This window comes from Canis lupus, chromosome 34 (assembly GCF_011100685.1).
Source record: "Canis lupus familiaris isolate Mischka breed German Shepherd chromosome 34, alternate assembly UU_Cfam_GSD_1.0, whole genome shotgun sequence".
Classification (NCBI taxonomy): Eukaryota; Metazoa; Chordata; class Mammalia; order Carnivora; family Canidae; genus Canis; species Canis lupus.
The window spans coordinates 15,565,092-15,578,017 of NC_049255.1; the positions used below are offsets into that span (position 1 = coordinate 15,565,092).

The 12,926-nt window shown below is 40.9% G+C and overlaps 1 long non-coding RNA gene across 1 annotated transcript in view; it reads right to left on the reverse strand.

The window, feature by feature from the left end:
- The window catches only part of LOC111093875, a 64,103-nt gene extending 59,563 nt beyond the window's left edge, over window positions 1-4,540 (reverse strand). The window contains exon 1 of the long non-coding RNA XR_005383782.1: window positions 4,438-4,540. This is a non-coding gene — a long non-coding RNA (uncharacterized LOC111093875). The remainder of the gene's footprint in view (window positions 1-4,437) is intronic.
- Window positions 4,541-12,926: the final 8,386 nt, after the last annotated feature.

Below are 12,926 nucleotides of genomic sequence, written 5' to 3' on the forward strand. Positions count from 1 at the left end.
TACACATGAATGAAAAGGCAAGAAATGGTGGCAGGCATGTTGTGTGTACTTCCTTTGCTCAATTTTATGCTCCAATGCTCCCTTGGACCCAACTTAGAAAATACAAGTTCAAAGATAAAGTCACTAAGAATTTAAAGACAGCAACGGGAAAGCATTAAATCAAGTATTGGCCCTTAGCGTGGGAGGTTCTGTGTGACATGTCAATGAAACTTGCCCCACGTTTAAATCACCAAAAGCAAGACTGTGTCCTTTCCCATGACACAGCAACATTCAGCAGTACTAGCTTTGCAAGGAGAGGGGGAGGGCAGAGGGGAGAGGGAGGGAAAAAAAACCTAACCATCCAAGAAGAACTGGACAATGATACACCACAACAATCATTCTAGTTCACTCCCAGCCAAGACAAAATTAAGATGGTCAAGTTGGCCAATATTTTACCAGAGCGTACAAAAAGTTTTCTGGTTTTTCACAGAATAATAGTTTGTTGTCAATGTATTTTAAGTGTATTTTAATATATATTTTAGCACATTTTTCAAGCACAGGAAAATGTTCTGATGTATTATAATATAATCAGTGACAACAATTCTATTCTGGGATGACAGTTACACTGTGCTGAAATACCAAATGTGTATGTGAAACCCTTGGCATTTATGAGGGATACCCTCAGTCCCTAATAACCCCAAAACTAGAGAAAATGGAAATGTTTTTACATGATCCTGGATGTCCCGTGGATTCTTTTCTGTTCACATCTTCACACCACAAATTTATTCCCTTCTCAATCGTCACTAAGTTTATTTCTCATTCATTGGGTGTTGTTACATAAAAAAGCAAAGTTTATTTTTAATTCTTAAGAGTTACTATATTAAATAATGAATTAAAAAACACAATAATCGTTCACTTTCACAACCCAGATGCACACATCACTTGATTAAATTTTGTGCCTCAGAAAAAGTGCAAAATGCTACATACCTTAGGCTTTCAAACTGAAATGGCAAATGTTAAATCGTCAGATGTCCAGGATGTGCGATTTATATTTCTACTTCCGTAAGACCTAAAATGTACACAACTCTTCTCAAGGAGCTTGCAGAGAATGTTTGCTACTAATCAGAGGACTTTAGGCTTTTATAAGAATTCTTCTACAGACTGCTTTCTTTTCAGGCCTAAGACCTTGGACTCTGTGGGAAGCCTAACTGACTCTTATAAACTTTGTTTAACTTTTTGAAAAAATTTTAGTAGTATTAGCTTTTAACAACAGTAGAGAAAAATGCTGTAGTAGAGCTATCAGAAAAGTCCCAACTTATGAACACCACAAATATCATAGAGATACTCAGTATTCATTCATTTATTCCTAAATTGAGCAAATATTTTCCTGCACTGTGATAGGTTACAGGGATGCAACAATAGTAAGGGGGTTGTGGCATCTGCTTTAAGAAACTTAGGGACTGGTGGGAAGATACACGTTAAACAATGTATTACTAAGAAGTACTGACTGCCAAGAAGTACTTATCCATGTGTGCACACACATACTTGGTAGGTGAGGAATGGGAGATTGAATTAAAGGATGCAAATGGTGTCAGAGAAGGCCTTGAGGAAAGGGAAGGAGTCACAAGGAGAGAGTTAGGGGAATGAGGAGCTAGAGATTTTCCAGGTCAAAGTGACAGTTCATGGGAGACGTGGGAGGCAGAGGCCTTATCAGCCACACTGAGACTGTTGGACTTCACCCCAGGCAGTGGTAACTCAGAAAGGCACCTCAAAGGAGGTAGTACCGTTGACACACTGTATCTTGCCAAATGGTGACATAACAAGTGTACGATAATTCAACACAGTGAAGTGGACTATAAAGCTCACAAAGCCTAGGATAGATCTCAGAAGAGCTTTACAGTCTCTGTCCTTTAGCATCTCTCTTTTTAAAATGGAGCAAATATCAACTGTTTGTTCCTTCTTCAGAAAGCACCTGTGCCACACATAAATTCCATTGCCTGAGAGGTATAAAAGTGCTTAAACTGAAAGGAAAAAAAATCTTAGGGAGCCTGGGGGGGCTCAGTCGGTTAAGCGTTTGCTTTTGGCTCAGGTCATGATCCCAGGGCCCTGGGATTGAGCCCTGCATCGGGCTCCCTGCTGCACAAGGACTCTACTTCTCCCTGTCCCTCTCCCTCTGCTTCTCCTCCCGGCTAGTGCTCCTTCTCTCTCTCTCCCTCTCTCAAAGAAATCAATAAAAAAAGAAGGAAAAAAAACTTAAAATACATTATTAATAGATTATAAACTACTTCTGTAAAGTTACATAGCAATCTAGTTCAGTTAATATTCTCCCAAATAATACACACAAAAATTAACTGAATAAACAATGAGCCACAATTCTTAAGATCTCATCTCTGGGGATCCCTGGGTGGCGCAGCGGTTTGGCGCCTGCCTTTGGCCCAGGGCGCGATCCTGGAGACCCGGGATCGAATCCCATGTCGGGCTCCCGGTGCATGGAGCCTGCTTCTCCCTCTGCCTGTGTCTCTGCCTCTCTCTCTCTCTCTGTGACTATCATAAATAAATATAAAAAATAAAATAAAATAAAAAGAAATATGCTTTAAAAAAAAAAAAAGATCTCATCTCTGAGTAGAAGGGCTGCTTTGGGAGTAAGATCTGGTATCTGTGCTAGAAGATGCCCTGTGATGTAAAATGTCTGCCTCGTGGCTTCTTGGGAAGCAATGCCAGCTTCCATAGGGTTTCTTGAGTCTTTCAGAATGTAGTGGTTTTGGTACACCCATTTTTCAGTTGCCATTCTCAATCAGGTTTTGACAGATGCTGATGGAAGAGAGGTGAGCACCATACCTCTCAGTGAAATGCAATAGGATCTTTCAGTTACAATATGTGGTCAGTACCACTCTGTTTATCATATCTTACCAGTCTCTAAATGTTATGCTTGTGTTGCTTTTGACTCCTTAACCAGATCATTCTCATAACTGCTGTAGGCCTTGGCGCCTGACTATGCCCAGAATGATACTCATGGATTAATTTCAAGAGAGCCTGCCCAGACCACTGCAGCCACTTCTTGCTGTTGTAGTCTGCTTATGGCTGCTTCTTGGTTTCATCATTATGGAAGGCATGCAGAACTGGGTTAGAGTCAGTATTTCCAGGTGAGACAGTGAAAATAAAGTACTGTAGACTGCAACAGCACTGCAGTGTTAGGGAGCTGGGATAGAAGATTTCTGCTGGGTCTGCAGAAATCATGTTCAGTAACAAACTTTGGTACTGGTTTTGGCTAAATTTTATAGTTGAATAAAATGATTGGCAAATGAATTATACTTTTAGGCTCTAAGAAATTAATTGACTATTTAACAGTAGATTCAGATATAAAACAGTAAATTGAGTGAATTCTGTACTTTACACCAAGGTGATAAACTGAGTCAACATTTTGCTAAGATTAGGGTAGAAAGTATGTTTAAATACTGTCTTCCTGATGGTCAGTTTCAAAAAGACAATGGAAACCTTTGCTAATTGTTCTTTGCTACAGGCTTTGGTCTTCATAACAGAGTCAGAAGAAAAGCCTACCCACTTTATTATCTACCATGATTTCCACTGAAATCTTTTGCAAAGTGTATGTTTTCATTACTCTAGCCTCACGAGATGCTCTCTGTAAAAACAATTTCACACACAGTTAAATAAGTTAGGGAAAGACTACAAATTAGGGCACTCCTCGGATATTCACAACAGATATTAGCATAGTAAAACCTGTGAAGTCCTACAGTGAAGAAACTGATATAATTTCACTTCTCTCATTAACATTCCAAACTACCTGACCACAAACCCAGACCACCTCTTCACATCCATGCCCACCTCTTAACATCCAGTGCAATGGAATATCCTTTGGAAAGGATGCAGTAGAGGTAGGGGACATCCAATAAAGCCGAGGTATTTTCTGACCCTCAGCTTTAATAAATCAATATCACTCTTCAGTTGCATGCAATTACAGAAAGATGAATTTGTTCTAAAAGTATACATTCTTCACACTTACTATATTACACTAAGGTGCTCATCACTGAATACAAGAGATCTGTCAACACAGTAACTGCCCTTAGGAGCTTCTAGTATTCTTGGAAAGAAGAGATCCATCTCCTTAAGGGAAGTTGCACAGAAAGGCCACATGTGATTATGTAAAAATTAGTGGGGCAGAAATAAGCACTAAGATGAGTTGAAAGGGGGAGGGCACTAAATGCACATTATCTACTTTTAGAGACAATGGCAAAACACACACACCCTTTGTTCCCTGTTGCCTGTCATGTTTTTCTTCCTTTCCCAGAGACACTTGGAATACAAAATGTGTTATTTGTTCTGTGCCCACAGCTTTGGCAGGTTGGGATCCCTACATTGTTAAGCCAAAAGACATTCAATATTACAGTTTATTGTCAGAAAGCCATAGACTGTAGAGCCAGGATGGAAGGAAACTCTTACCTTCGTCTAAGCTACCAGGATCCCTTGACTGGTCCCCAAAGGTCCCTTGCTTCTATCCCAGCTCCCTAACACACAGTTCCCCAGGCAGCAGCCAGAATGGTTCTTTTCAAATGTAAATTTGACCAGGTCTTTTTACGGTGGCTTCCTATCACACTTAGAATAAAATCCAAATTCTTTACCACAGGCTACAAAATCCTGTAGTGATTTGCTAGGCTACCTCTCCCCCACGCCTGCTCCACCCTCCCAGCTCACAGAGTTCCAGCCCCACTGGGTGTCTCCACACTCCTCCCTCCTCACAGCCTGTGCACTTGCTACTCCCTTCCCCCATGGCATTGCCACTCACTGCATCAGGTCTCTGCTCCTCTGCTGTCCCCACAGGGAGGCCTTTTCCAGACTCCGCCTACCCTATATCTAAAATAGCAGTCTCATCTCCCATCCTACCCTCACTGCACTCTCCCATCCCTCAGCCCTTTACTGTTCTTCCATAGGCTTATTGCTACTTTAAAATATTTATATAATACTTGTCTAACTCTGTGAGGACAGGTGCATTATTCTGCAGCTCTGTTTCCGCTGGACATTCTGGGCATTCCATAAGTGTTTGTTGAATGACTCAGTCAATCAGTGAATGACTTAGAGATAAAACTTACAGTAGAATAAACATGTACAGAAAAATTGAATATATGTCAGAAAATCACTGAATGAATGAGAAAATATACACCGTTCTCACCAATGTCCTGTAGGTAACCAACCTTGGTGGCAGTATATACATTTTGAGAACTTGTTCTGGAGGGTCTGGCCCTCGATGCTGGATGGCCTCACACACGTCACTCAACCTCTGTGTGTCTCAGTCTCTTCACTATAACCCTGCCTTGTAGGGTTAGTGCGAGGATTAAAGGAGATAATATATATGACCGCCCATAGGCCGAGTGCCTTCCATGATGGGTGCTAATTATTACTAATTCCTTAAAACTCTTTTATAGAATTTTTAAAAATAGAAACATTCCCTTTACCAGTTCTAAATGGAGGTCCTTTGGTCTGTAACCACATGAAAAGGATAAGCAACTATTCATGAAACACATGGAAGTACCAAGCAAAGAATTTTTTTAGATAATTATTTTGAACTATCTAGATTTAAAAAAAAAACCCTCAGCATTCTGTGGATATGAATACATGGTATATTACCTTTCCACTAATGTTATTTACTTCTTGGAGACTTCTTAGCTTTCCAACAGAGAGCTATATACTAAAGGGTTTGGGGTTTTTTTTAAGTAACTATGATTCTGAAATAGTTTAAGACTCTGAAGAGGTTGCAAAAATAGTACACTTTCTATATAACCTTTATCCAAATGTCACCAGTGATTATCTCGTGCATAACCATGGTATAGTCTCAAAGGTAAGGAATTATCATGGTGCAATTCCATTAACTCAGATGTAGGCCTTATTTGAATTTATATGAAAAAATTTTTAATCTTAGGGTTAGAAGCTAATTAGCTAGTATCTTGGCTCCATTAATCAGGCAAATGAGGCACACATGTTAGGGTGTAAAACCTGTAAGTTGCCCCATTCCCCTCATTTTCAAAGAATCTTAAAATTCAAAAAGTCATTAGTACCCACCTAACTAGAAGTCTGGTTTACCTGTTTTGTAGAAGCAAATCACAAAGCCCTGCATGGTCACAAGACTCTCTGATTTTAATTTCTAAGCTCAAAGCCTTTCTTTCCTTAAAACATGAATTCCTCCTTTTCTTCCGGTTCTGGATATTGCTTTGCATTAGGACTGGAGGGAATAGAAAGCTGAGGGTAGGCCCAGCATTGGAGCAGCACTTCAACTCCAGTTAGCTGAATATGTGGACAGAGCCGACTGGGAGATTCCAACGTGGCTAGAGGGAGGCCATCCCTCGTGCTCAGCGAGGGCCTGCATCCCTGTGGGATGCAATGTTACACGTACTACCTTAGTCAACCTGTCACACACAAGGTACATGTCCCCCCTGTCTTTCACCCAAACCACAGTCGCCTTGCCCAGCAGCCTCTTACCTACCACCTTTGGAGAACAAGGATGCAATAGAGCAAGGAGTCATTTCCCAGCTCTGAATGTGAACAAATTTAGCCTCATGTTAAATCAGTCAATTTGATGGGGCAGAAAGTGACACGAACATGTCTTTAAAGGAGGAAACAAACCTAAAGTACAAACATGAAATCAGCTATAGTGAGGCACTGACACTTTTTGGGTTTGTGTTGTTAACTAGATGCATTCTGCCTTTCTTTTTTTGTGTGGTCCCATCCGGCAGGCAGTCCACTCAAATTAATGAAATGTGGCTTTAAATATAGCAGGTTTGAGATGACTCACTCTTTGTAATTAGAGTGTCTTGGGACCGAGAACATAGCTTTTCATTTTGGGTGTACTCTGGTTGAATTTCTGGTTCTTTATAAAATTTACCCCAAGTGTAATAATCTTGTTCTGGAGAATACAATAGACTGAGCATGGCAAAATGTCAAGGTATGGCCTTCTTTTGCATGGAGTAGAGAAAGCACAGAATTTGGAACCAGAGGGCGAGAGTTTAAACCCTACCTCCATGGTTTATCAAACGTGTTACCTTGGGCAATTTTAACCCTCAGTTTCCTCATCTGTAGAATGGGTAATATAATAATTACTACTTATAGGATTTGGAGAATCAAATAATATTATAAATGTGAAAGTCCTTTACAAATGAAAGAGTTCTACAGATACACATTATCATTGTTATATCATTTGGAAGGAATGAATACAGAGTCAAAAATTCCATTTAAATCCACTGAAACATTTTTATACCAGAACTTCAAATTCCATCCTAATGAAATAATTTAACAGAGAAGTTTGTCTTTTCTTTACCCTTCTTTTCTTCTTTTTTTTGGCTGGAGAATGGAAAAAATGTATAGAGAAGGAACGGAAGGCATTTTTCTTTATAAAGTTTTTAATAAAGAAATCTTCATAGTTTTTCTTCATAAAAAGTTCATGAAGTCTGTAGTGTTATTTTTCTCCTCCTGAATATTCTTTACAAAACCATTCTCTGGGTCTTGCCCTTGTGGAAAATCTAGAGGAAAACCTAAAGCCAGTCTGCAAGAGAGTTTTCATAAGTCTTCATGGTAATGAGAAAAATAACCACAACTTGGTGAGCTAAATTAATTAAATTTACGTGACTGTCATTTATCCTGAGATTATGTCCTTCCTACATTATTTAGTGTAAAAATCCCCTTTCTCTTGTGAAGTGATGGTGATGGTGGATGGCAACTGTTTTGTTTGTTTTCAATGTCCTTACTCTGCAAAATAAAAAGTTGGCTACCCTATGTCAGGCCCCAATTATTTTTTGAAATTGGATTGGCCCTTGACATGCCAGTCTCTGGGAACCCTTGGCTTAGAAGGTTAATTGGAGATGGCAGGGATGGCGGTGGGGAGGCCAGTTCAGCTGCCTGTGTTTTGCTCCCTTCCCCAGAGTCCGCGGGGCCCACTGCCCCACATCCGGGCTGTCGCCAGTCCCTGGCTGTGTATCTGCACCCCAGCCCCCCTGGCTCCTCATCCACGTCCGCTTTGCTCTCCCAGCCTCTCCTAGCTGGCGTCATCCTTCCAGACACAGCTCCCTAAGTTTGCCATGTGCAGTGACCCTGTGTCGACCCCGAGCCATGATACAAACTATGGGATTGTAATGAATCTCTAATTGCCCGCAGGACCTCCAGGAGTCGTCAGCTCCGCTGCACAGCGCGGTTCCGCACCGATGTGGTCATCACCAGGCATTCAGCGTGCAGCCAAACGCCGTGCCCGGAAGCTGGGAGCCCCCACAGTCCCTGCCAAGTGAGGCTGGCTCTGCAGGCTTCTGGGAACGAGAGGATGATTTCCCCCCTTGTGCTGAATCAGAGAGGGCGTTTGTACACGAATCATTCAGCTCTGCGCGGGGACCTTGCCCCGACGTCTTTCTCGCAGTGGGTCTGGCTGAGCGCGTGCTCAGGGACGCACCGGTGCGGGGCACGCGGCGGAGTTTGCCCTTGGCAGGAGGAGCAGTCAGCATTTTTAATTTCCTGTGAGAATTCTGAATTTCGTATTTTATCAGGCCAAAGGGGGATATGGTAGCTTGTCTAGATTTGGTGAAATGACAAGCAGTAGTTCCTGATTTTACAGCAGAGAATGTCATATCTCATGCACTGTTGACGGGAAGGTACATTAGTGCAGCCATTCTGGAAAACAATAAGGGAGCTCCTTAAAAAATTAAAAGGAGAGAAAAGGAGTGGGAAATATCAGAGAGGGAGACAGAACATGAGAGACTCGTAACTCTGGGAAACGAACTAGGGGTGGTGGAAGGGGAGGTGGGCGGGGGTGGGGGTGACTGGGTGACGGGCACTGAGGGGGGCACTTGGCAGGATGGGCACTGGGTGTTATGCTATATGTTGGCAAATTGAACTCCAATTAAAAAAAAAAAAAAGAAGCACACAAAAAAGTTAAGAGTAGAACTCACATGATCCAGCAATTCTACTTCTAGGTTTTTATCCAAAGAGAAACAAAACACTAATTCGGAAAGACATATGCACCCCCATGTTCATCACAGTGTTAGTAGCCAAGACATGGACGCAGCCCAAATATCCATTGATAGTTGAAAGGATAAAGAAGATGCGGTGTGTATATACAATGGAATATTACTAAGCCATCAGAAAGAATGAAATCTTGTCATTTGTGACAACATGGCCTTGAGGGTATAATGCTAATTGAAGTAAGTCAATCAGAGAAAGACAAATACTGTATGATTTCACTGATATGTGGATTCTATAAAGCAAAACAAACAAGCAAAGGAGAATAGAAATAGATTCATAACTGTAGGGAACAAATTGATGATTGCCAGAGGGGAAAGGGAGGGAATGGATAAATAAGTAGAGGAGATTAAGAGGTATAATCTTCCTGTTATAAAGTAAATAAGACATGGGGATATAACGTACAGCATAAGACACTCGAGAATGTGATCTACTAATTCAAGAAATAAATTCAATTCAAATATCCCTGGCCCCAATATTAAATATTCTTTTCAATATTTAAATATCCTCTTACCTGTGGTAGGTGCTGGGGAAATAAAGAATAAGAAGTCCCGCCCTCAAAGAACTCAGAGAGCACTATTATTGTCGTTCCTATTTTTTACTTATACTATATTGTGTTAAAAGTTGTATTTATAAAGTACCATATTCAAATTGTTAGAGTAGATTACTAATATTTCTCTGGCTTTCTAAATGCAAGGCTTGTCATAGTATGAATGATGATGTCGCCATTGTTCAACCTGTGTGGGTGGAAGATGTTTATTGCCACTTGATATACAGATTATGCCCAAACAGTGTGAAATTTTTTTCCCAAGGAATAAATGTATATGTTAAGTGGTTGTGTCTTAAAACAGAAATGAATGAGCCATAGGGAATGGTCATATACTGTGTTTCTGAAGCCAGCCTCTTGTTCCTAGCTTCAGTGATTTTTTTTTCTGTCTATGGGTGTCTAGCAGTCCAATTAATTCCTCAAATTAGCAGATAATGTGTACTTCTGTCGTACAACAAAGATTGGTAAAGATAATAATACTCACTCAGTTCTGGAGACTTACAGACTTCCTACCTCTGAGAATAGATAATAGAAAGTAACTTGCTTCTTAGTGAGCAATTTTATAATTAAAATACACAGTTCCTAAACTCAGAGTTTCTGAATTATGTCACCTCTCACCTGTAAACTAGAGGAGGTTTGAGCTGGAAGGGAATTCAGAGATGAGCTGACACCCTCATTTTACGGATGAAGAAAATCCCGCACGGAGAAGTGACTCCCAAGACACATTGGTGTACAGGGTTCTTAATGGGATGTAAGCACATTCTACTTGATGTTAGGAGTTTGCCCTATTTTGGAAGGGTTTCTGCTGCTGTGGTACTTCTTATATGTCTCTGCAAAGTTGATAAATCTTATCTATCAAAAGGAGAGCCATTTTCTAGGAAGTCTATTAACTTTTTGGAAATATGGGTCCAAACATAATTTAAGGTATGTCTGCCTGGACTGAATAGAATACAGGGTTCCTAAGACCTCTTGAGCATTATAATTAATAATAAGAGCTACCACTACTGAGTGACTTTATATATCCTGTGTCATACGTAGCATCTTCACAATCCAGAATGTGTCATACACCCATTTTGCGAACCAGAAGAAAAGTAATGTGCCAACAATCAGAGCTCGTGAGTAAAAGCAGAATCCTCCTGCCTCCATATCGTGGGCTCCCCCTCAACACGAACCCAAGGGCCAAAGTGAGCTGGAGGAGAGTGGTCTTAACTCAATTTTGGTTTTTTTTTCTTTTCTTTTTTTTTTTTAACTCCATTTTCAAAGCATCAAAAAATGTTTGTGTCATGAATTTAAGGTTGGAAAGAAGCTTAGACAAAACATCCTTAATTTATGTCTCTCCCAGCAATTATGTGTCTACCCTGGACTCTGGTTCCCTCTGCCTCGCCACAGACACTGAGTCAAAGAAGATGCCTCTTCAAGCTGAAGGAGGACAGAGGACACCAGGGACCCCTCCCATCCCACTTCCAGATCAGTCTGAAAGGAGAGCAGTCTAAGCACAGAGCAGAGGTATCTCTTAGGCAAGCATTTGCCTGTGGTGATATTCTCTGGCCTCCTGTCATGGTGTTTCTCTTTGGCAGTTGCAACCTAACTTCAAAAAGTACCTATTAAAATGCACACTCAGGGCAAAGAGTCAGAGAGGAGAAGCTGTTCCATTCTTAGTTCCTGGAGTGCTCCACCTGCTGCTGAAGAAAACAGACAATGGGCCTTCCTACAACTTTGCTGTGGGGGCGGGGGGGGGGGAGAACACACTGTGTTGTTCCAGAAGTCAGGTAACTGTCTAAAGCAAGGCAGTGGGAGGAGTGAGCCAGTGGAATTGATGCGAGTCCATCTGACTCAGTGACACAGTTACATGGGGAGCTTGATAAGGCTTATTGGGGTCTCCCCTGTGTGGTCCGGTACCTTGTCCTCATCCCCAAAAAGCTTGTAAAGGAGAAATGGACAGGTTTCCATATGTATCGGGGGTTTCTTTAGGATACTAAGTACAGCAGTGATCACCAAAACGTGCCTAACATTTGTACGCACACACGGTTTTGCACATAATGCAACGCAGTGGTGTGCTTCAGATTCTGATCTCGGGAGCCCATTACCCACACTGGATTCCCAGCTCCAGAATCCATTACCCACACTGGATTCCCAGCTCCATCACTTCCAACCTTATGACTGTGGGTATATTCCTGAACCCCTTGGGACTATCTCCATTTTTCCTGTAAAATTGGGATGATAAAAACACCTCTTTCATGGAGTAACTGTGAGCATTAAATGAATTGATACCTGTAAAACACTTTGGAAGGTGCAAGGTATGTGGTAAGCGTGCAATAAATGTTGTTCTTATGGTTTTGTGTCTCGTTTGTTTTAAATAGTTCTTCAACAAAGTTAGTATATGATGAAGCAGGACTTGAACAGAGGGAAGACAGACATTTTGCACTGAATGCTTTTACTTTTTTTTTTTTTTTTTTATGCCCCTCTGCCATCTTCTATTTCCTGGTGTTAGTCTGGGTTTCAGTATGGAACCTAGGCTGCACAGCTGTGAGACCATCACTGCGGTGGTGACTCCCTCGTTAACTCCAGGATTCAAGAGTTAAACGTCAACTGAGTTTTGGAGGAGCCATTGGTCACAGTATGGCTGTAAAATTAGAAGGAATTACTTTTAGCATCATTCCTGCCATTTGATATTTGCAGTGTTTTGTAATCTTCCGGTTACCCTCCACCCATCTGCTGGGACCTAGACAGATGGCAAGCCTCGCTTCCACTTAACATTTCTCCCAAATTAAAGGAGTAACTCAGAGTCAATGATGAAAACAGAACTCAAAAGAGCTTTTCACTTTTTTTCTTGACTCCATTTCTGTGATAGTAACTCCAATAGTTGGTTTGATCTTTAAAAAACAGACAGAAATGAGAGAATAATTATAATAATTATTGCAAATATTAGAGTGCTTACCATGTAGTAGATATTATTCTAAGTTTTATGTATGGACTAACAATAATCCTATGATGTAAATACTCCTCTTTCTTTTATTTTACTAATGAGGAAAACAAGAAATGCAGAGAATAAATATTTTGTCCCAAAAATCATGGCTGCTGAGTGGTAGAGAACTCACCCTGTCAGTCTCACTCTAGAACTCTGATCTTCACCACCACCATGCTATCAGTGGAATCCTATCTGACTCAGGGCCTAGTGAACTCATTCATACCTTCCAGCACCCTCTTTTTTTATATGAGAAAAAAGCTAATGAAGTTTTTCATGAATACATGTACAAATATACAAAATAAAGTGTAGGTTACCAAAATAAGGTGGTTTTCTGAGAAGCTCCCATCCACTACCTTCATAAATTTACAACTGTGTCAAGTCTCCCTTATAAGGTCAGGAACCTGATTTTCCCAGCACAGTAAA